Here is a 24,694-nt window from a genome sequence, read left to right as displayed (position 1 = left end):
ATGAAGATGGTGATGATGACTTGCATAGCCCTTTAACATAATGCTGAAGACTTGTGCTGTGAGATGGCATTAACTTGGTGTTTTCCCAGGCCCACAGGAGCACCTGAATCCTGTTTCCAGACCACAGGCACCCCAACCAATCTTCACCAAGGGGGCACGTGCCCAAAGAGCAACAGTGAAGGAAACAAAGGATGGCTGGATCCAAGCCCCATCTCCAGTGCGACCTCTGAGGGGCGGGGCTGGCCTTATTTGCTCCTTGTTGGGCTTTGACTTAAAGCACAGAGTGACAGGGTGTCCCCTGCACCCCCTGCACTGCCCAGACACCTGAAGGAAGACCACCTGTCTATGAGAGCCTGGAAGGAAGGAAGAGTACAGGAGTTCAGGGAGCAGGGGGTGGAGCTATTGGTCAGGATTCCTTGGACCACAAATGGAGAAATCAAATTCTGACAAGAAATAATTGTTAAAGAAAACTTAATTTATCATCCTTAGAAATATCTCTTCTTTCAAATCCTGGAAAATAAATTTTTTCAATCTGAAATAAATCAATTTAAAGTACATTTTGTGGCACTTAAGTAGTTGAGTAAAATATGACTTACAACTTGGCAGTGAATAGTATTAGTGTATATATGTGTTTTTCTGTGTGTGTTCACTTAGAGTTAACTCTTTTTCACATACATTTTATTCTTAGATTTGTTAATTAATTCCCTAATTAGTCAACCAAATAAAAAACAAAACAAAAAAAGACATCTTGGAGCTGGAGACATAGCTCAGTAGAATAAGCACTTGCCTGGCAAGTGCAATCCCTGGTTCCACAAAAAAAAAAAAAAAAAAAAAAAAAAAAAAAAAATCTTCTTGCATAGTGGGATTTAAAAATAACACATGATTAAATGTCTGCTTGTTTTCTTTTCTTTTTTTGATTTAGTAGTTTATTTTTTATTTTATTGAAAAACAAATATCAATGAGACAGTTTCAAAACTAATTAATAGGACAGTGTCAATAATTAATACATCGTACATTATTATCTTCTTAGTGCTTATTCATAGTACAAGATGCAGACAAAATATCGTGTCCAAACACTGTAAGTACAAATCTTTCTTCTCATGGAATTAAGCAAAAGTAGCTGTATATCTATTCTAACTATTCTGCATATACAGATACAAAATGGTCCTTCATTTGTATCCCCTTTTTTGTTTAGTCCTGTCAGAAATGGATATTCCATTGGCATCTAAATACTATAGGTGCACAAATTCAGCAAAACAATCCAACACAGTCCAGCAGTCCACAATAGTAGCGGGTTATCTGCAGAAGTTGTTGACTTGAGCCTTTCACAGCTCAGCATATTAATATGGCTTTACTTTCTTTTTGTCTGCTTGTTTTCTGACTCCAATACACTATATTCTTTTGGTAGTGTTTACATTCACATATTTGTGAAATAAAATCATATATATATATATATATATATATATATATATATATGAAAAACAAAAAAACAAAGCTTAGAAAAGTGCTTCTAAGCCACCTCAGCTTGAGAGCCCCAGCGTGAAGGGCAGGCTGGGGGTGACCGGGGCTCTCATGTCTTTCTTCTCAGGCTCTTTGGCTCTTCCTGGCCTCTGTTTCTGCTTGAACACTGGGCTCATTCTTTTTCTTTAGACAGGGGTGACAACTAGTGGCCACTTACAAATGACAAGGTGGTTCAGAAGGACAGGCAGTCTTGGGAACTGGTTCCAGCAGGACTTTGGTTTTTTGTTTAGGTGGTGGTGGTACTGGGAATTCAGGAGACAGGGTGTGGCTTAGACTGGCTGGGAAGAGAGGTGTGGTGGGAGTCCAGGAGCTGCTCAGTGACCTGCTCAGTACCTGGATGTAAGGTTCCTGAGGGTTCCTCCAGGCGTGGAGCTGCCAGGCTCTCCATGATAGCCTGCTGGGTGTCCATGAGGGTGTACTTTTATGTTTGCTTTTAATTTTCCTCTCTTTTATTTGGCCCAAGTTCTTTCTGCAGAGCCAGTTTTACCACCTTCACTTTTCAAATGAGCTTTGGCACCTTGGTTTTTGTTTGTCTGTTTTTTAAAAACCCTTTTGCTTGTTCAATTCTTTGTTCCAGAGGAAAAGTACCTGGTAACATTGATTTGGCAAGTCACTTCTAAAAGGAGCTACCAGATACATGGGCCTGAGCTATAACCGTCCCTTTATTGTTTAATATAAGGCCTTGGTAAGTGGCCAGGCAGGTCCAAACTCTCGTTCTTTCTGCCTCAGTGTCCTGCTGGGATGTCTCAGTGCTGGGATGAGAGGCCAATGCCACTGTACCCAGCTAGCAGGACAGTTTTGACGAGGGAGAACTGTCCATCTTTAGTCATGTACCCACTCTGAGAGACCCAGCACTGACTTCACAGGGCTGTGAAAGTGGAAGCAGGGCTCTCCAAAGGGACAGAAGGAGGTGGAGAGGGCAGCAGGGGGAGAAGGTAGCTTCCCAAGTGGGCAGAGAAGGCAAGACTACGTCCATCATATTGGCTGCCCCCACCCCAGCCTGACCCAAGTGTATTTCTGAGGCAATGGGAGGGAACCTGGCGTTGTCTTCAGCTTCATCTGTTCAACGCATCTTGTCTGAATGTCTACCTGTTGCAGGCACAGCTCCAGGTGCTGAAGATACAACAGAAGAGGAAGCACAGCTCCTTTCATCCTTTTTAAATTTTTTTATTTTTGAGACAGGTTCTCACTGTCTTTATATTGCCCAGGTGGACTTCAACATCAGATCCTTCTGCCTCTGCCTCCCAGGGTGCAGGAGCTGTGGTGGCCTCAAGATACCACAGATGATACCACAGAAGTTCACATGAGAAAGAGGCACCTTGGACCAAAATCTGGGAATGGCAGTGACCCAGTGGCTGTAGGGTGTGTCTTCAGTGAGGATCTGCAGGGAGGTCAACCTTGAAGGAGGAGAGGAGTGGCTTGGGAGACTCCAGAGGCTTCTGTAGAGGGCAGAGAGCTCAGTCTGTAAGGCAGCAGGGAGGGAAGGAGTCGGGAAGGATAAAGAATGGGAGGAAGAGGCAGGCCAGAGAGTCAGCAGCCAGTATAGAAGGACAAGGAGAAGACAATGTAAAGATGGAGAAGTGCCAGGTGTACTGAGCTGTAACCACCCTCTTTATTGTTTAATACAAGGTCTTGATAAGTTGCCTAGGCAGGTCCAAACTTGCGTTCCTTCTGCCTCAGTGATGCATTCTTGTAATCCCAGCTCTCTGGGCCGATTAGTGGCTCAATGAGACTCTGAAAATAAAAAATAAGAAGGGTTGAGGATGTAGATCAGAGAATGCTCTGAGTTCAGTCCTCAGTAACACACACACACACACACACACACACACACACGCATGCACGCACGCGCGCGCACGCACACACACACACACACACACACAAAGTAATATTCCAAAAGGCATTGCTTTGGACTCTCCTGAAGTCATGTGTTCAGTTTTCCAGGGGTATCTGGAGCCTCCAACCTTCAGAGGCAGGTGGGGCTCAGATCCTCTGCTATCTGATGGGTCCCTGCTGAGGACAGACACAGGTGCTTTTCTGTGCCACTATTATGTGGCATTCTAGGGTGCAGCCTGGCTCAGTGGGGCTTCACATGGACCCGTTCCTGGTATACATGCCTCTGAGCGAAAACCAGTGTTCCGGGGGGAAAGCAACCACAGGTTCAGAACTTTGCCATTTGTATAATTTATGGTTCTAGGAAGCAGAGGGCTAGAGATGATCCTGCCCCACTGCATAAGTACAGCAATATACACACTTTAATTATTTATTTATTTATTATTATTTTTTGTTTGTTTTTTGGCTGAACTGGGGATTGAACTCAGGCCCTTACACTTGCCAAGCAAGTGCTTATTCTACTGAGCTACCTTCCCGGCCCTGAATTTTTAAACTAACTTTATTGATACAGTTTAGATACACATAATTATCGCATTCATCATAGGGAATTTGTTCCTGTATGTGATATGTCTGGGTTCTTCTTTCTTCCCTTTTCCCTCCCTTCTCTTCAACTACTCTTCTGTTCCTTACTTATAAAAGCTGTTTCTGTGAGCAAATCTTTCCATTTTGTCAAATCCTCTTTGATCTCCTTTTTTCAGAGTACTGTAATTTTCACTGCATAGATCTTTTATGTCCTTTGTTAGGTTGATTTCTAAGTATTATATATTTTTGGAAGTCATTGTGGGAGGTGTGGCTTTCTTAATTTCCCTCTCAGCATCTTTGTTGTTTGTGTACAGGAAGGCTATTGATTTTTGAGTATTGACTTTGTATTCAGCTATGCTACTAAGTTTGGTTATTAAACCTATTGGTCTTTTGGTAGAGTTTTGGGGGATCTTTTATGTAGAGTATCATATTATCTGCAAATAATGATAATTTCACTTCTTCAAAGAACTAACAGTGTGGAAATGGTCATACTCCCAAAGTTGTTATATTATTTTAATCAGGTTTGCATTGAATCTGTACAACAGACCCTATGTTTGTTCTTTCTACCCAAGAGGAAGGGTTATCTTTGCATTTTCTGATATTCCTTTTGATCTCTTTTTTGTTCAGTGTACTATAGTCTTTCACTTCATTAGGGTGACTCCTAATTATTTCATTTTTTACATACTATTTTGAAAGATGTGTTTTCTCTAATTTCTCAGTGAGTTTGCTGTTTGTGTATAGGAATGCTCTTGATATGTGAGTGTTATCTTTGTATCTGGCTACTGAATTTGGTTATTAAACCTAGATGTCTGTTAGTGGAGTTCTTGGGGTCTTCTGTGCACAGTGTCCTGTTATCTGCAAGTAATGATAACTTAGCTTCTCCTTTCCTATCCTTATTCCCTTTGTTTCTTTTTCTTGTCTAACTGCTGTGGTTAATGTTTCCAGAACTACATTTAGTAAGAGGACATACTTTATTGTTTATATTGTCAGAAGAATTAAGAAATTGCTGGGTTTTCTTTTAGTCCATTCTTGCTATGCAACTTTGGCCTTTATTGTTCAGGAGAATTTATAAATCTAAGAGGTAGGCATTATTTTGTAGAAAACTGGCAACAATGTTACAAAATTCTTGTCTGACAGCTTTGCCTCTGTTTCTTTCTTTCTTTTTTTTTTTTCTTTTTTTTTTTGCGATACCCAGGATTGAACTCAGGCCCTTGCCCTTGCCAGGTAAGCACTTATTCTACCGAGCTATCTCCCCGGCCCTTTGCTTCTGTTTCTTGTCCTCAACAGTATGAATAAATTGCATCTAGGGTAGATGAAATTGAATATTGTCTGATAGCAAAAATGACTTCAGATTGTGTACTGACTAGGAGGATTTTAACAAATTTTATAAACACTATACTGGAAAGTACATCCCAGTATTTTTGTGTGTGTGTGTGTGACTTGACAAATAACACAAATCAGTTATTCAAATTCTCCTCTGAGCAAATTTTAGCATTTTTGGTTTCTTTATTGAGTTGAATAAAACCACTGACATTTTCATTTGATATTCTTATGAGTTCGGTTTCTCAGCATTTTAAAGATCATAACACGGATACAATGAATTTACCTGTCATGAATTGTTCTAGGGCAGCTGGGAGGAAGGGCCTTAGGACAAGCAGGTAAGGAAAGTAAGACGGGGTGACACCCCCCAGGGTGCCTGAAAGCAGAACAGTGTAGTCCATAGTTACCATTCGTTAACGTGTAAAGAGTACCAATAACAAACACTTGAGAAGTTCACTGTATTTGTCCAGATAAACACTGAAGACTCATAAAGGTCCTTAATGTTCATTCCGAGGAGAAAAATATGGCAGTTGCTTTATTAATGTGATATTAACTTTCAGGGTTTTGGCAAAGAGTTCTCCTGTTTATGAGCACCACTTCCCTCCTGTGTCAGTCGGCTTTCCACTGCTGGAACCCAGCACCCAGTAGCCACAACTTAGATTAGGAGAGCTTCAGTTTGGTTCATGGTTTTAGAGGGTTCAGTCTCTGGTTGGCTTCAAGGCAGGCACGTCCTGGCGGAAGGGCATGGGGGAGCAAAACTGCTTAGTTTGTGGCTGCCAGGAAGCAGAGCAAGGGGCAGCACAGAGAGGAAGTGACTGGGGACTGCAGATGGTACCCAGGACTGCACCTTCATAACCCACCCAGACTCTCCCAGAAGTGTGCTCCAGCAGTCCCCTAGGTGGACCCTAAGCCAACCAAGGTGATACAATCAAGCTCAACTGTTACCCCTCCTCATAAGGAGAAGACCTGGAGTAATTCCAGGCTCTATTCAGTTGTCCAATGTGCTTGGTTGTCCCTGGAGGAGGGTCTGGCTAGATGTTATATCCAGGGGTAGTGTCATGATGCTATCTTAGTGTGGCTGGCAGTCGGAGAATGTACCACTTGTTCTGGATGTGAAACCACTCAGGAATGCACCAGACCTTTGGATCTACGCCTGCCAAACACACATTTTCACAGAGATCTCTTGTTGGTGAAAGGGGAATCTTTCCAAGTCATCTCTTTTTGGGTCTTTGTCACTAGATGCTCTGCCTTAATTCACCAGGATGCTGTAGGGCCACATCCCCTCCTGTGATGGTGTCCACTACCTGTCTTCCCTTAGAAGAGAGCTGCTGCTTGCAAGTGTGCTTACCTGGACTCTAGTTCCTTCTGCTGTGGCCACAGGGCTCCCAGTGAGGACCCACTGGGCAAGCCAAGGACTGAGTGCCCTGCTGGAGGCTCCCCGGGGGGTGCCAGGTGTCGTTCCACTCCTCTGCAACTTTGACATCTCTCAGGATCTGAGAGGTGCCCTAGGATCAGAGGTGCTCTGTGGAGGGCTTTACTTCTGCACAGTGTAGTCTGGGTGGAATATAAAGGGAGAGAAAGCAGGCAGGGCTGCACTTCCTGCCCACTGCCTTCTCTGCCAGGGATGCTTTCTCTTCTGCAGTGCTCTTTTGCCACGCTACTCTGCCTTAGGGAAAGCTGGCTTTGGCTCAAAACCTCTCCAAACTGTGAGCTGGAATGTACCTTTCCTCCTGTAACTTGTGGGTGTCACTTATTTTGTCCCAGCAAGAACATAACAAAGGGCACATGTGACCTTCCTGTGGTGCATAGTGTACACCAAACATAGGTGAATTCCATGCATAGACTTAAGTCCCATCGCCAAGGTATTCATTATTAGACAGAATATCCTAAGATCATAGAAAACTAAATATCTGAAATATGTCTGGTCACCAGAATTTAAGAGAAGAGTTATTCAATGTGATACCAAGGGGGACAGGAAATAACGACATGCTATTAATAATAACGACATTAGAGGGCAGTGCAGACTTCGGTAGAATTTGGAGGCGAGCTCGAGGAAAGGGGTACTGAAACTCTTTAGGGGATGAACCGAACCGAACAATGCAAATTTCAACTGACCTTTGACTTACTGATCTTACAAGAAAAAACCCCCACTGTGGGTGTTGCCTTCATTCTGCTCTATGAGCTCCTACTGACCGGCCCTGCTTGCTGAAAACTGCACCGGCCCCAGAGGGTCCCCTGACATCAGGTTGCTTAACTGCAGAGGTCCTGGGCCGTGTGTGTGTGTGTGTGTGTGTGTGTGTGTGTGTGTGTGTATGTTGGGGGCAGCAGAAGGGGAGGGGGCCTGGCAGGGCGTGTGGGGTAGGTAGGGGAGGAGAGGGGAGGACCCAGGCTGAGTCTAGGCAGAAAATGGACAGCCTGGAGTGGTGGCGTTCACCTGCGATCTTAGCACCCGTGAGGCTGAGTCGCAAAGAGCCCTGAGGATTGGAGGAAAGCGCGCTGATTACGGCCAGAGAAGGCATATAACTTTATCACCTGTACCGTGTGGGGAGGGGGTCGCAGGGAAGAAAAAGGACTACTGCCAACCAATGAGCATTAGGGGCTCGTACACCCTCTGGTGGATGAACAGGTCTTTAGAGGAAGAAGACCCGGGCACAAAAAATTCATGCGAGCGCCGGCTGACTTTTATCTAGTCTCCGCTCTTGGGATAGAGTTTATCTTCCCAGGTGGATGTAACCTCCCTCGGAGAGGCGATGACAGGCCGGTGGGCTCCTCTCCAGCCTTTGTCTCTGGGCCGATTGGGGGACTGGAGGAAGCTCTTTGGCGACTGGGCCCAAGGCCGAGTTCTCACCGGATGCTGGCCCACTAGGTGGGGTGGCTTCCCTAGCCAGGAGAGGGAGGAGCAGCTCAGAATTCCTTCTGTGGCTGAGTTCCTTGTGTTTTTTTTAGTTTTCTGTTAACCTAAGCAAGTCACGCCTCCAGTTTCACAACTGTGCACAGGCTACGATGGGCTTGGCTGGCTGGGATGAGGAGCAGCAAGCTTGCTTTAGGCTGACCCCAGCATCTTGGGATACTGTGGTTGGTTTTTGCTTTTTTTTTTTTTTAAATGGGAGATAGCTCAGTAGAATAAGCAGTTGCCTGGCAAGTGCAGGGTCCTCAGTTCAATCCCCGGTCCCAAAAAAAAAAAAAAAAAAGTGTTTAAGACAGGGTCTTGCTACGTAGATTGGGTTGTAGATCGGGTTCGTAGTGAATTCTCCTGTTTATAACCTCCCAAGCACTGGGATTACAGGCATATACCACCATGCCCAGTCTCAATCACGTATCTGCGCACCCCAAGGACAGGACCAGCACAGCAGGCTGGGGGATCCAACCCTAATCTGCTGAGCTATCTGGCCGGCCCTTGTTTTTTTTTTTTTTTTTTTAAACAGGATCTTGCCTTATGGTCCAGGCTGGCCTTGAACTTAATGCAATCCTCCTGCCTCAGTGCTGGCATTACAGGTGTGCACCACCACACCTGGCTATTTATTTTGAAAGAGAGTCTTACTGTGTAGCTCAGGTTGCCCTCAAACTCTCTCAGTGATCCCCCTGCCTCAGCCTCCTGAGTGCTAGGGTTCTAGGTGTGCTGTAATATGTTTGTCACGGGCCACTGCTCCTCGCAGCCACTGGAAACTTGCCGCATAAGCCGCCCAGCTATGGCTCTGAGAAGCTTCTGCTGTTTGTTGTCCACAAGATCTCACTCCTACTAACTGAGGATTTGCATTCTTGCTTCTCTCCAGAGAGTGCCCTATGACAGCATAGTTGGAGTAATGAGTATGGAGCTCTGAATTCAAGTCATACGAGCCCCGACCCACCACGGTTATCGCTGTGACTAGTGGTGAAGTGTGTATAATATTTATTATTGAAATGGTAATTTATCCTTATGGTCGAGCCATTTGTGAATGTACAGTTCAGTGGCGTGAAATACATTTGCAAGCTCTATTGCCATCAAATATGTTTCGGAAGCATTTTGTAATTCTTAACATAAACTCTCAGCCTGAGGTAGGATCAGAGAAATACAGACAGAAAGGAGACAAGGAAAATCCTATTTTTAAAATCATACATGTATGAAACTTCAAGTTCAGCATACAGTGTCACCCACGGCCATCCATGTCTGAGCTCCGTGTCTTTATTCCCTTGGTTTGTTGAGTTTTTTTTCTACCAGGCTTGCCACATCCTGGCACCTATAGATTCCATAAACTCAGAACTTAACCCAGTCGAAGAGTATAGGTCAGAGGGCAGCCTGACCTATCATGAAGAAACAGATTCAAAGGCTCAAAGAATGTTTTTAGGAAAATATCTTACATCACCCATGAGAAATGTCACTGCTAAGAACACATGCATCCCAAGCCCCCTCCAGTCTCTATCTCTGTCTCTGTCTCTGTCTCTGTCTCTGTCTCTGTCTCTATCTCTCTCTCTAGCCTGCACTCTATTTTCTTTGGGCATGTACTTCTTTAATTCTACCTAATAAAATAGGTCTGTGCCTCTCACTGATGCATCCTGAAACATTTTCCTGGGATGTTAACACGTCTGCTACCTATCCCTTGGCAGGGAATGGGTTGAGGTCCCTGTCTCCTTACCGGAAGAAGTCTTGGGCCCCATCTGGTGACAAACCCACTACAGGAATTAACATCTTGCTCTGCCCTCTCCCCATCACCTGGCAGCCTCCTCCAGCTTGCTTTGCGTGTGCATGTCTATTCTGAGTCCCTAAGTAAATGGAGCCATCGCTGCCCGATGACGGGCTGACTTCGCCCAGTCTTGTGTTTTCAAGGTTCGCCCGCTTTGTGACACATGTTTAGATTTTATTCCCTCTTATGACTGAATCACAGGCCTTTTGCACGCCACTGAATGCTGCCGTAAACAGGCTGTAACTATTGCTGTTCGAATATTTGTTTGAGACATTGCTTTCACTTCTTCTGGATATACACCCCGGAGTAGGACTGCCAGGGCATACGGTGGAAGACTTTCTGCTGAAAATTGCAAAATGTTGCTGAAAGAAGCCCTACAAAAGTGGAAAGACAGCCCATGTTCAGAGGCAGGAAGGGTTAGTGCTACTAACATTTTGGTACCCTCCAAAGTCCTCCAAAATGACCTCCAGATGTCACCATCCCTGTCAAAATCCCAACAGCTTTTTTTTTGGCCCACAAAAATGGGAAAGTTGGTTTTCAAAGTCATACGGAATTGCAAGGCTCCTCAACCAGCAAAACAATCTTGAAAAAGGATAAAGAAGGCTCCCACTCGCCGACCTTCCAACCCACTTCCACGATGCAATGACACAGTGTGGTGCTGCCGTGATGATACATTGTTCACCACGGAAACAGAGCAGAGCCCAGGCACACATTTTCATTTGTGTGGTCAACTGATTTCAGCAGGATGCTAAGAGTGCTTGATGGGGAAGTAAAAGCCTTTTCAACAAATGGTAGTGGGAAGACGGGTGGTCCGCATGCACGGATGAAGCAAAGGAGGAGGAGGAGGAGGAGGAGAAAAAGGAGAAAAAATTGGACTCTTACCTTATGCTACATATAAAAATTAGTGGATCAGAATTCTAAACCTAGGAGCCAAAATATAAAGCTCTTAGAAGAAAACTTTTCTGATGATGTTCACAGCACTGAAACTTGCCCAAGTTTGTGGAAATGGCACCAAAATCATGGGCAGCAAAAGTAGGTACATTAGACTTTGTCAGAATAAAGGATTTTCATGCGCTCCAAATGAAGTTTAATTAGCATTTATTTTTATTTTTCTTTAAAAAATTGTAGCCATCCAGGTGTGAAGTGGTGTTTCGTTGGCATTTTGATTTTTTTAAATTTCCCGCCATAATTAATAGTGTTGAGCAGCTTTTTATGGACTGATTAACGCATTCATATATTTTTATTGGCGAAATGTCTCATTCGATCCTTGGCCCGTTTTTAATTGAATTGTTTGTATACTGTTGTTGTCAGGTTGTAGGAGTTCTTAGATATTCCAGATATTAGCATCTTATCAGATATATGATTTGCAAGTATTTTGTTCTATTTTGTAGGCTGACCTTCTGGTCTCTGGGTTTGTTTTGTGTGTTGCCTTTCCATTGTATGAATTCCTTACATATTTTATCATGCATATGGTTTGCAGATACTTTCTTCACATAGGTTACCTTTTGGCTTTTGCTGATTATTTCTTTTGCTGTGCAGATGTAATCTCACTTATCTATTTTTGCTTCTGTTGCTTCTGCTTTTGATTTTCTATTTGAAAAATCATTGCCAAGACCAGTGGTATGCTGCTCCACCCCCTGTTTTCTTCTAGAACATTTCTGCATTCAATTCTGAGTGGTTTTGAATTGATTTGTGCACACAGTGTAAGTGGCATAAACTAAGGGTCCGATTTCTTTCATCTGCCTTGGCTGTCTGCTTTTCCTGGCTCCACTACTGAAGAAAATGCCCTTTTCTTCTTGGGTATTTTTGATGCCTTTATTGAAGACTGGTGGGCTGTACGTGTGGAGTTCTATTTCTGGACTTGCTGCTCTGTGTGATTTGCCTGTTTTGCATTTTCATGTAAGTGGCATAGCTGTTCTGATTACTAAAGCGATGTAGTAAATTTGAAATCAGGAAGTATGATGCCTTCACGTTTGCTCTGTGCAACACTGTTCTAGCAATTCGGGGCCTTGGGCAGCTCCATATTAATATATATTTAGGATTTCTTTTTGTTTGCTGTGAAAAGTTTCACTGAAATTCTGATCAGGATGGCATTGAATCACTTTGGGTGTAACACATTTATTTTTTATTTTATTTATTTATTTTTGTTATGAGGAATCAAATTCAGGATCTTGCTAGGCTGGCGCTGAACCACTGAGCTAAATCTCCAGCCCTGTCCTTTTTTTTTTTCAAACCAGATTTATCGTTTATCATAAAATTAACAAATAACAGAACAGCTTTTGTCCTTAATAAGTGTATTTTTTTCTTAATAAGTGTATAATAGGATTCTAATTTATAATCTTTATTTAGGAAGCAAATCTTTGGGTAAAGAGACTTATTTTGGGGATTTTCCTAGTTTTTCTGACCCTCTTTTGAATTCATTTTAGTTCTCTCTCTCTGTCTCTCTGTCTGTCTCTGTCTCTGTCTCTGTCTCTGTCTCTGTCTCTCTCTCTCGCTCGCTCGCTCCCTCGCTGGCCTTGAACTCACTTTGTAGCCCAGGCTGGCCTTCAGTTCATAGTGATCCTGCCTCAGCCCCCTAAGTGCTGGGGTTATGGGCATGCACCGCCATGCCTGGCTGAGTTCATTTTATTCTTGTTTTTACCTGTACCGAGACAAAATGTCTTGCACTCAAGTGCTTAACACTCTCTGTGGAATAGTTAGCTTTTTTGTTCCTGGTTGCAGAATTAAACTTCGATGAAAGCTTTGCAAATTGTAATTAACCGTTGCTCCTTTTAGAGCATGCTTCTGCTGCCTGAGACCTCCCCTTGGTTCTCTTCCTTTCTGAAATCCGAGTGCCCAATTCTCTGCCTCACTGTGGCAAGAGATTGTTAAATGTGGCTCTTTTGGTAAAGGTGCTTCCAGAATTGACCAGTCCTGAGAATGGATCTCTACTAGGCTTCAAGGACAGAAAAATATTCTTCATGTTGTTTGTTTTTTGAGACAGAGTCTCACTGTGTAGTTCAGGCTGACCTCGAGTTCACAGAAATCTTCCTGCATCAACTTCCCAAATGCTGGGATTTACAGTAGTGTGTCACATTGTCCTGCTTAAACTTCCTCCCCTTCCCACCCCTTCTTCCCATCCCTTCGCCTCCCCTCCTTCCCTCCTCTCCTTCTCTCTCTTCCATCTTAAGCTCTTTCTTCTTTCCTTCTTGTCCTTTCCTCCTTCCCTCCCCCTTTTCCTTCCTTCCTTCCTGTCTCTCCAGCAATAATTCTTCCAGTCCATGAACACATGGTATTTTCCAGTTTATCTGTGCCTTGTAGAATTTATTTCATCAATGTATTATAGTTGTCATGTGTTAATCTTTCACCCCCTTGATTAAATTTATTAACTTTTATTTTAGATGCTATTATAAATGGGAGTATTTTAAAAACTTTTTCAGATAGTTTGTTTTTCAGTGCTATATCTAGAAATGAAATTGACTTTGTATATTGATTATACATCCTGAAATTTTCTTAAATTTATCGATAAGTTCTAAGCTTATTGATAAGTTGTTTTGGTGGCATCTGTAGGATATTCTGTATAGAAGATCATGTGTATGAATAGTGACAGTTTTACTCCTTTCAAAACCTCCTTCTTAAACTGATCATGGTTTTTTCTTCCTATTTCTTCCAAAGCTCTTTTGTCCACATACTACACTCTGCTCACATTGCAGACTAGCGTATTTAGCCACTGATCACCCAGTACCTTGCCGCCCCCGTGGGGCTACAGGATGTGGGGCCCTGGGGTCCCTTCCGTCTTGCTGCTCTGATGGCACTTACCCCATCCTGAGGGTGTGAGTTCCTGTCAGGGTCATGAGATGCTGCTAGCAGCGCCTGGCCATCTGTGGCCTATGTGAGGGCCACAGACAGAGGAAGCCTGGCCCTGCATTCTGTGAGCACTCTGTAGTCCAAGAACCACTGCAGGGGACTCTGCTGCTTTGGGAGCTGAGGGATTTCACTGGAGACCAAACCAAGCTGTGATGGAAAGTTGCTTCTAGTCTCCAGTACCTGAGAAACAGTTTGTGGAGAGCTGTTCCTCATGTAGAACGTGCCTGGCTTCACAGAGGTCTCTCAGGGTGGCTCGTGACAACTAGCACCAAGGGAACCACTTTTCCTGGGGCCTGAGCCCGGGGCCTCCACACCCTCCAATGTCCATCCTTCTTGTCTCTGCCCCCACATTTGCTGGACTAGGGCTTTCCACACACCCTGTGACTAAGACTCTGTCTACTCCATCCCCTGACTTGCGGTGACAGGCTGCAGCCCATCTGCCAGGGCTGGAGGCGGAGTCTCCCACATGCCAGAAAACAGGCATCAAGGATCATATCAGAGTCCAAAGTTTTTGTTTGTTTTGACCTCAGCCTGGCTGGCCTGTGGGAGAAGAGAGCTTGCACGCAGGCTGAGTGCTCTCACTGCCCGGGAGGCCTGGGAGGGACTGGAAGTGGCTTTTGTGAGTCAGGAACCACACTGGGCCTTTAGCATCACGGGTGATGTTATGAGGGAGGGCCCCGGAGAGCCCAGTCCAACCTGGTCATGGACAATCCTTCTTTCCCAAAGTGCCCATATGAATTACAGCAATAAAACCAAACCTGAATAAAGAGTCAAATGACACTGGCTGACACTATGATGCAGGACTTTTCCAGAACGGGTGCTCTGGTCTGGAAGAGACCTTCTTGGAACTACCATTAGTCAGTCCTAATCCTGCCACCAATCATCTGACAGACACCAAAGTGTGTTGTTCGTACCAACGAAGTCAGAGAAGTCGTTTGGGTCCATTTGATACACTACGGCTCAGAGGGCCACGGCTGTGATGGGAGGTGGGTCTGACCCCTGGAGGGAGGGAGGGAAAGAGTGAGAGAGAACGGGGAGGAGGAGGAGTGGCAGGGGTAAGGTGAGGGCAGCAAGTGCCAGGTCTGGATGAGGTGGCCTGGCCTCCATGATGGTGGCATCACTTCTGTGGATCCTGTTGGTTGAAAAGACCCATGTCCCAGATCCAAGGAATGGGAACAAAGACCCCAGCTCTCAATGGGAGGATTGTCAAAGTATTCTGGGGGCATGTTTTCAAAAACCTCGTACCCCCTTGAAAGGTTGGTTGTTTTCATCAACTTGGCTCCTGCCTTGGGCCTCAGGTGCCTGGAGATTTCTTTCTTTCCTCTCTCACTGCTTTCAGAACCACTAAGGACATTCTCCCTCCTATGTAATGTAGACATTTGGCTCTCGCCTGTCGACAAGGCTTTGGTCTAACTTTGTCCAGTCAAGGTCTCAGGTCAATCAATCTCCAGGCAGGAAAGCAGCTTGGGAACCTCTTGCTTTTCCTCACCCTGTCTCTGCATTCCCTGCACTAAAGAGGCACAGATCAGCGATGTCATTTCACCTGGAAATGACTCGATTTCGCTTTGCTCGGGGATGCTTTGCTGTTCTCTTGTTTATGTGAGCTCGTGGTCCTGTCCTCTGCAGACTCTGGGTGCCGGCTTCTCATTGCCCTTTCCTGGGCTGCTTATTCCTCTGGCCCTTCGGGCTGGGTTCTTCTCCTCAAGCTGCTTGCCTCCATCCCCTCGAGAGTTGAGAAACTTTGGAGATTGAAAAAGAAGACTTAAAAAAATACATATACTGGTTTTCAGCATTTGCAAATCCTCTCACTTCTCTTTTCTGTGCCCTGGGTGAGAACTTGCTGCTCTGACTTCTGTTCTGAGCATGGGGAGCCCGGCTAGGGGTCCCATTCTGGGGCTAGGAGAACACGGATGCTCTTCTAGATGGTGAATTATACCCCGTCTGCTCAGCAACTTAAAAGAGGGTTGGGTAAAGCAGGCCAGCAGCCGGAGTCAGCAAGCTAACAGAGTTGGTCTCCATTCTTTTCCTTCATTATCTTTGTTGACATGGACTTTCATATTTGTTCTTCACTTATACCCAATTTGGTTCTGAAATCTCCTTGAAGCCAGCCATGGTGGTACAGAACTGTAATCCCATCACTCAGGGAAACTGAGGCAGGAGGATTGCAAGTTTGAACCAGGCTGGGTAATTTAGTGATTGAGAATGACCCTGTCTTAAAATAAAAAATAAGAAAAGGGTTGGAGATATATCTTAGTGCAAAGGCAAAAATGAGAGAAAGAGAGAGAGACAGAGAGAGAGAGAGAGAGAGGTAGAGAGAGACAGAGACAGAGAGAAGCAGAGAGAGATGGGGAGAGAGAGAGAGGAAAAGAGACAGAATATTCTTTGATATTCTACAAAGCAGACAAGAATTAAAATATGAGTCTTTAGGCAAAAGTGATAAGTTATAAGGGCCAGCCTGATAGCTCAGCAGACTTAAGTGCCTGCTTAGGCAGAGCGCAGTGGCAGGGGTTTGACCCCCAGTGTGCCATGCCAGCCCCGCCCACGGGGCACACTGAGACCAGTGATTGAGACTGGGTGTGGTGGTACACACCTGTAATCCCAGCACTTGGGGGGCTGAAAACAGGAGAATCACTATGAGTCCCATCTACGTAGTGAGACCCTGTAGACCCTGTAGACCCTGCCCTAAAAATTCAGAAAAAAAGAAAAAGGGACAAGTTATAGCTGTTGGGGACATACTACCTGTGCCCTGACTTGTCAACTTCCCTAAGTTATACAGACATGATGGAACCATGCCAAACCTTTTATTGGCTTTGCTTCATTTCTCTTGTATAGTAGTGTAATTTTGGGGTCTTGGGGTAGAATTAATAGACATCACCAGTTTTCTAAAATGGGGAACTGATTTTTGTTCCATTAACAATGAGTAAAAATTTCCATCAATATGGTCTTCTTAATATTTAATGTAATTGATTTTTCTCTTAAATCTTACATATTTTGATGGGTACATACCAGTATTTTACTGAGGTTGTATTATGTAATTCTTTGATGTACAATAATTTTCAGCTTTTTATGTGCTTATTGGTCATATGGATATCTTCTTTTATAAAATTCTTGCTATTTTGTATATTTTTAAAACTTGGGGATTGTTTGTATCTTTATTAATTATCAAACATTCTTTATATGTGCTCTACATAGGAAAACTCTGTGGGTATATGTGTTGTGAATATTTTTACATATACGGTGGATTTTCTTTTTGGTTTTTTACTAGTGTCTTTAGGGAACAAAGTTTTCAATTTTAAGTAAGTGTAACTTATGAATGATTTATGTTAAAGTCAGTTTCTTGGGACTTGTGGAAGAAATCTTTGCTTGCTTCAAGCCAAGAAGGGATTATCTTACATATTTTATTTTATTAGTACGTGTTTGTATACATAAAAATATACAGTACAACATTCATCTTTGAGAGCTGGTAAATACAGATATTGTGTCTTAACCCCTTTTTCTTCCCCTTCCCCTTCTTCACCTCTTCCTTTCTCCTTAGATTCCCTCCCCATTTGCTACAAGTCTCCCTTGTCTTCTATAATCCAACTTTTATTCTGCTATTTTAATTAATTATTCTTTGGATTTTCCTCATATAGAGAATATTATGCAATATTTAACCTTTTGTATCTGGTTTATTTTACTTAGCACTGTGGTCTTAATGTGCATCTATTTTCCTCAAAATGATTCAAATTTATCCTTCCTTAGGGCTGAATATCTATCTATCTATCTATCTATCTATCTATCTATCTATCTATCTATCTATCTATCTCACTCCTTATTCATGCATTTGATGATAGAATCAGCTAACCTGAGTTGTGCTGCTATATACATGGGTGTTATGGTTTGCATCCAGATGTCCCTGCAAAGCCTTGTGTAGTAACAGGTGGGGCTTTTTTGGTGGTGGATGGATCTAGTGTGGGATACTGACATTGGTTCATAGTGCAATGCTAAGGTTAAGGATGCTAGGGTTAAAAGTGGGTGTTTACTAAATCAGTTCATGGACTGGGTTGGCCCCACCATAATCCTGGTAGCCTGGATACATTGTAAGAGATAGAAATATGTTTGTCTTATCTCTTGTTGCTTTGCTACCTTCTTCCCTCTTCAATGCCTGTCTGTCGTGCCATCCTGCCTTGGAGCCAGATGACTATGGATGAAATGTCTACAAACTCTTTTTTAAATTTTGGATCTTGGGTCTTTTGTCTTAGCAATGAGCAAAGTGACTGAAACAGAAATTGGTACCAGAGAAGTGGGGTTGTTGTTGTGACAGTTCCTGGGCATGTGACACAAGAGTCTTTGGAACTGGCTTCTTGGAGGGTAGAGAAGCTCGGAGAAGCCAGAAACATGGATTGTCAAAGAAAAACTGAAAGGAGTGAGCAGTGTGAGCCAAAGAGAAAAGCCATGGGGGCTATAGGCACTGTCAGTGCCATAGGAGTGGAGCCACCCAAGTCCTCTGGAGCTCACAACTTGCCACAGATTGCTGGGGATGCTGGAAAGGGAACTGTGGGATTTAGTGTTTGCTCTGTTCCTGTTCCTTTCTATACCCCTGTTTGTAACTTTTGGAATGGAAATGTCTGTCCTATGCTGTTGAATGTTGGAAGTGTCTAACTTTATTTTTTTTATTTGTATAGAGGCTTGCAGCTAATAGTTTGCCTTAAATCTTAGAGGAGACTTTAGATTTGGACTTTTCAGCAATGCTGAAACTGTTAGGACTTTGGCAACTCTTAGTGATGAGCCAAGTGCCTTTTACAAAAAGGGAAGAGTGTGAGTGCTTGGACGGGCAGGGGCAGTGTGCTGCGGCTGTGTCTAGATGTGCCCCAGCATCTTCTGCAGTCACACAGGTGCCTGGATCTGCAGTGTGATGCTGGAAAGGACTCACGGTGCAGCGCTAGGCTCAAGGACACTAGGATTGAGGGCGTGAGCGCTACCCACCCTGAGTAGTTGGGGTAAGATAAAAGGGGCAACATGACACTGTTAACATCCCTTATTGCCCTTGCTGTCTTCTGCCTGCTGTGAACTGTTTCTCCTCTGTGAAGCCACCCTGCTGTCAAGCCAGCCAGTTACGGACTGAAACTGCTATGAACTGTGAGCTAAGTCAACCTTTCCCTCCTAACTCAGGCATTTTGTCTTGGCAATGTGAAAGGTAATTAAGACAGTGGCTTTGCCTGGATTGCTGTGGTGTGATGCCTTTAACTCTTTTGGGAAGATACCAAGAAGAAGATATTGCTCTTATTACTCTTCATTTCTTTTGCTCTCTTTTGGGAAGATATCCAAGATAAAATGGAATTTCTACTTTTAGTTTTGTGAGAACTCTCTATCCTGATTTCTATGGTAGTTGTACCAGCTTATGTTCCCACCAGCTGTGTGAAAGGGCTCTTTTTCCCCTACAACCTTGCCAACGCTGGTTGAGTCTTGAGTTCTTGATGATCGCTATTCTTCCTGGAGTAACCTGGAGTGTCAGTTTGTTTTGATTTGCATTCCTGTAATAGTGAAGGATGCTGAATATTTTAGAAATGTATTTGCTTGGCAATTTTACTTCTGGAAGTGTCTATTCACTTCAATTGTGTATTTTATTTTTTGATTGGGTGCTTTATTTTTGGTGTCTGATTGTTTTTTAAAATTTCTCTTTCTTTCTTTCTTTCTTTCTTTCTTTCTTTCTTTCTTTCTTTCTTTCTTTCTTTCTTTCTTCCTTCCTTCCTTCCTTCCTTCCTTCCTTCCTTTCCTTTCTTCTTTTGAGACAAGGTCTCACTGTGTACTCCAGGCTGGCCTTGAACTCACTGTGTAGTCTAGGCTGGCCTCACTCATGACAATCTTCCTGTCTGAGCCTCCTGAGTGCTGGGATTTAGGTATGCAACATTGTGCTGCTGGTGTTCTTTATGTGTTTTAGATATTAGTCCTTTGACTATGGAGTAGCTGGCAAATTGTTTTTCCTGCACCCTAGGTTGTATTTTCACTTTTTTTGGTTTTCTTTGCTGTGCAGAAGCTGTTTAAATTGATATAATCCCATTTCTTCATTTTTGGTGTTTTTTTTTTTTTAATGCAATTGAGAGTCTATTCAGAAATGCCTATGTCTTTCAAGGGTTTTACTTATTTTATCTTCCAGCAGATTAAGTGTTTCTGTTTTCATATCTAGTTCTTGGATTCATTTTGATTTTATTTTAGCACAGGGTGAAAGATATGCACCTAGATTTATTTTTCCTCATGTAGATACCAAGTTTTCCCCGTTCCACCTGTTAAAGATGCTATCCTGTATCCAGCATATGTTTTTGTCCCCTTTTATCCAAGATCAGATAACTGAAAGGTGCCTGACTTTTTTCTGCATCATTATTTTGTCCCACTGAATTGTATGTCTGTCTTTGTGCCAGGACCACTCTGTTTTTATCACTGTAGCTTTGTCACACAACTTGAAATCTGGGAGTGTGATGCCTTCTGCTTTGCTCTTATTACTCCTCATTTCTTTTGCTGTTCTGAGTCTCTTCTGGTTCCACATGAATTTTGGGATTATTTTTCAATTTCTATTGGTATTGCATTAAATCTACATATCAATTCTGGTAACATGGCCATTTTGACAACATTAGTTCTCTCTATCCAGGTATGGAGAGTGATTTCCATTTTTTGATGCCCCTTCTATATTTTTTTAAAAGAATACTATGGTTTTCATTACAGAGATCTTTTGCTTCCTTGGTTAGATTAATTCCTAAGGATTTAATTTAGTTTTTTACACTGTTGCAAATGCTGTTGTTTTTCTAATTTCTTTATTTGAAGGCTCATTATTAGTACTCCGGATTAGTGTTCATTTTTGGTTGATTTTGTTTTCTGTTACTTTCTTGCATTTGTTCTAGGAGTTCTGTGGTATAAGTTTTTGTAAAGGATCTTCTGTGTAAAGGATCATGTAATCAATGAGTAATAATAGTTCGACTTTTCTCTTTCTAATGCATATCACTTTTATTTCTTTCCCTTGTCTGATTGCTCTGGCTGAAGTTTTGAGTACTATATTGAATGGCAGTGGGTGCACTATCTTTCCTGATTTTAGAGGAAAAGCTTTTAGTTTTTTCCCCCAGTTAGTATCATGTTGGTGGTGAATTTGTCATAAATTGATTTTATCCAATTGAGATAAGGATCTTTTTGGGGTCAGGTTTTTTTTTTTTTTAATAATGAATGGATGTTGGATTTTGTTGAAGGCTTTTTCTGCATCTGTGGAAATGATCACATGGTTTATGTGATGTACTACATTTATTGATTAGTATATGCTGAACCATCTTTACATCTATGGGAAGAAGCCATTGTGGTTACAATGTATGATCTTCTCAATAATTTACTGCACTCTGTTTGCCAATACTGTATTTTATTGAGAAGTTTTGTGTCTACATTCTTTAAGGACGTTGGCTTATAATGATTTCTTTTAAAGAGAGAAAAATCCCATTACAAATGAGTACAGAATTTCAAAACAAGATGATATAAAATTAACAATGGTTATTATATTGCATGTATGTTATCTTTAAAGTAGCTGCTCAGATTTACCAGATACTGTCTTAGTTACTTTTTACTCGTTGCTGGGACAAATACCCGACACTCAAAATGAAGGAAGGAAAGGTTTATTTAGCTCACAGTTACTGGAGGGTTCAGTCCATATTCTGCTGGCTCCAAGGCAAACAACAGCAGTTCATGCGGTGGAAAGAGGAGCAGAGGAGGAGCAGCAGCTACGGCATCCATCAAGCCTCTCTCTTCCTTCTGCGCTGACTGCGACCGGGGCTGCACAGTGAAGATCTGAGCTCCTCCGAAGTGGTGCGGCTGCCAAGGTCAAGCTCCTCCCTCCTCGGAAGCAGGGTGGGGCAGCAGGAAACCAGGCAGGGGGCAGGAAGCCTTTCTCAATTCCTGGGCCCTGCCCACCTGCAGGGCAAGATCCCCGTGCTGCCGGAGCTGATTCAGCCAAGTTGACACAATGTATCAACTAACACAGATACAAACATGTAAAATTGATGAAACAATATAAGTACTAACTGTTCCTTTTAATGAACTAATAGAAATCAGTAGCACAATGATCTTAGTTATCATAAATATATATATTATATTATATGAGATCTCAATTGTTGATTCTTTGAAGTATTTCCTGTACTTTTTGGTTTTGTTCATGAGTTCCTCACATATCGCTATGTTTTCAAGGTTTCTACCTACTTTTTCTTCCAGTAGATTTAGTGCATCTGTTTTAATATTTAGATATTTGATCCTTTTCTACTTTAGTGTATGGTGATAAACATGAGTCTAGTTTTATGGGTTTTTTTGGAGGTGGGTATCGGGGGTTGAACTTAGGACCTTGCACTTGCCAGGCAGGTGCTTATACCACTGAGCTATATCCCAAACTTAATTTTAGTTTTTGGCATGTAGAGAGCCAGTTCCCGCCCCCCCCCCCTCGCCAGCACCATTTATTTTTTATTTTTTGTTTTTTTGTGGAAGCACTGCCTTTAATGCAGGCGGCTGGCTAACATAAGTCCTGTGGAAGTTACAGCCAGGCCAAGCCCAAAGGATAATAAAGTCTTAGAGCCCCGCTGGCACGATGTGCCCCAGGTGTAGCACCTTTACAAGTCCTTGCCGAGCTTGGCCTCATGCCTGGGGCCTCAGTGCCAATGGACCCCGGGTCCTCCCCCGTGCAGGTAACATGCTCCTGGCCCAGTGCAGCAGAAGCAGAGGGGCAAGGCGAGGCCAAGGGTAATACACACGGTTGGCTGCATCTACTGTGGTCAGCAGGTGGCCGCTGGGGGTGGGCCGGCCGCAACCACCTTGCAGAAATGCACCCTCTGGACGTCAGTGATCCTCACTGTCTCCTGGCCCTGGGGACCCACCTCTTGTTTCTCTTCGCTGTCCCCCTCCATCTCCTCCTCCTCCTCCATGTCCTCTTTCTCCTCATCCTCAGTCCCATCCTCCCATTCCTCATCTTCTTCCCCCTCATCCTCAGGAGGCCCATGGGCAGGGGCCGCGGTTTCTGAAGGCTACATGGGGGTCTCCTCCAGCTGTGGGGCCTCAGAGGCTTTTGTCTCCCAGCAGTCATCATGGTCACTGTAGAACTGGTTGGCTGCCTTGGGCTGGGGTTGGCTGTTCTTTCTTTGCCGCTGGCTGCTGACCTCAGCTTTGTGCCTTGACAGGAATTCCTCAAAAGTGGGAGGTTTGGGGGCTGGGCCCATCCCCTGTCATCACCATAGTGATGTGATGGCTCCTGGACAGGGGCTGGGCCATCTCTGGACATGCCCTCGGTATTCTCTGCATCCCACTGTCTTCGCCCCTGGCCTGTGTGTGGGCTTTCGCTGTCGCTACAGCCGCTCCCAGTCGCTCTTCTCCCTCTCCTGCTTCCAGCGCAGGTACTCTGAATGCTCCCTGCCCGCCGTGGACATCGTCATGTCACCAGCACTACCTGGACTGGTACGGCGACCCTGTCGCTCATGTTCCAGGCCACAGCGCACCTGCTCAGAGTCGGGGCCTCCCCAGTTGCATCGGTGCTGGCTGCCACCCTCCTGGTGGTCTCGCTCAGGCTCCTCTAGGGGTCCGTCACGTGGCTGGGGGTCATCCAGGAAGTTTCGCATAGAGTTAGGCTCTAGCACCCCCTCCCGCTGGTTGCGCTTGAACTCTGCAATCTTCTCCATCTCCTGCGTCGTCTTCTCAATGTTCTGTCTACACCGCTCTCCCCTCCTTGAATTTGCTGTGGGAGGCTGTGCTGTCACTGGCTCCAGAGAGATGAGGGGACCCTCGACCCTGGCCCCTTCCGCCCCGGCCCCCAGCTCCTCCTGAGGCTGCTCCCCAGGTCTGCCCACCCTGCTTCGAGGTGCCCGGCCCACACCTGCCCGGCCTCCCTGCTACAGGGCAGTCCGACCCCCTCTGCTGGCCCTGGGGGGTCGAGGAGTCCTAGGAGACCGATGCTCTTTTCCTCGACCACCACGTTCTTCTTCTCCTCCATGTGGCCCTTCTGGGGCGCTGTCACAGCCATCCCTTCCAGTTCAGCTTTTAACGGTCCTCCGAAGAGTCTCCATCCTCTTGTCAAGCTCAGCATCCTTCTCTTCCTTTGATTTCAAATCCAGTGTGGCTGCCGTTTCTCTGGCTGTGGCCAGGGTCTCAGCAATGTCCTTGACACAATCTGAATGGAAGACTGGGAGTTCCTGTGTCTGAGACCCCACCGGCGTGGGTGACTCAGGCTCCATCGCTCGCTGGCCACTGCCTCACTCCCCCAGCACCATTTATTAAAGAGGCTGTCTTTCCTCCAGTGAACATGTTTGGCCCCTTTGTCAAAGATAAGGTGGGAGTGTGTGGGAGAGCTTCTGGCTGTGCCTGGCAGGACCTATTACTGGTCCCAGCCCAGGTGCAGCGTGGGTGAGACCCTCTTCCACCCCCTTGGGACACCCCCACCACTCCACAGCACCTCCCCCACCCTGCCCACTGAGTAGGAATTTCTGCCCCATTCCTGGAATCCCCAGACCCAGTCCTAGCCCAAGCCCAGTGAGTGTGTGGGAGAGCTGCCTCTCCCCCCTATTCCACTTTGTCCCCTCCAGGCTCAGCTCAGGCCTGGCATACAGGCCTGGGGTGAAACCCTGCAGCTGAAATCCCTGCAGAGAGTGCAGAGGATAGAACCACCCAGCTAGTCCAGGAGCAGAAAATCTTGCCAGAGGGGCACAACAGGTTCACCCTCAAGGGCAGCAGCAGGAAGGAGCTGAGCACAGCAGCCAGACCCAAGCCAGGCACGGCTGGATAAATCCAAACTTTGTAGACCTGCGCCTGAACTTCAATATGTGCTAAGGTTATAACTACAACGAAGATCTACAACAAAAGTCAGAAGACAGTGCTACACAAAATGATGAGAAGGAACAAAATGCAACCTCAGAACCCAAGCCCACCCATAACAAGTGCAGAGGACACTA

The 24,694-nt window shown here is 44.5% G+C and overlaps 1 protein-coding gene and 1 pseudogene across 1 annotated transcript in view; one reads left to right on the top strand and one right to left on the bottom strand.

Moving 5' to 3' along the window:
* The first annotated feature begins 14,687 nt into the window (after positions 1 to 14,687).
* The window catches only part of LOC111818378 (nuclear autoantigen Sp-100-like), a 24,991-nt gene continuing 14,984 nt past the window's right edge, over positions 14,688 to 24,694 (top strand). Inside the window, exon 1 of the mRNA XM_023722278.1 lies at positions 14,688 to 14,746. The gene's annotated coding sequence lies outside the window, so the exon portion shown is untranslated. The remainder of the gene's footprint in view (positions 14,747 to 24,694) is intronic.
* LOC101560893 lies at positions 22,532 to 23,980 on the bottom strand (annotated as a pseudogene).

This window comes from Octodon degus, unplaced genomic scaffold (assembly GCF_000260255.1).
Source record: "Octodon degus isolate 3935 unplaced genomic scaffold, OctDeg1.0 scaffold00089, whole genome shotgun sequence".
Taxonomy (NCBI): Eukaryota; Metazoa; Chordata; class Mammalia; order Rodentia; family Octodontidae; genus Octodon; species Octodon degus.
Note: the sequence above shows the minus strand (reverse complement) of the source record. Positions and strands in the feature narration are given on the sequence as shown.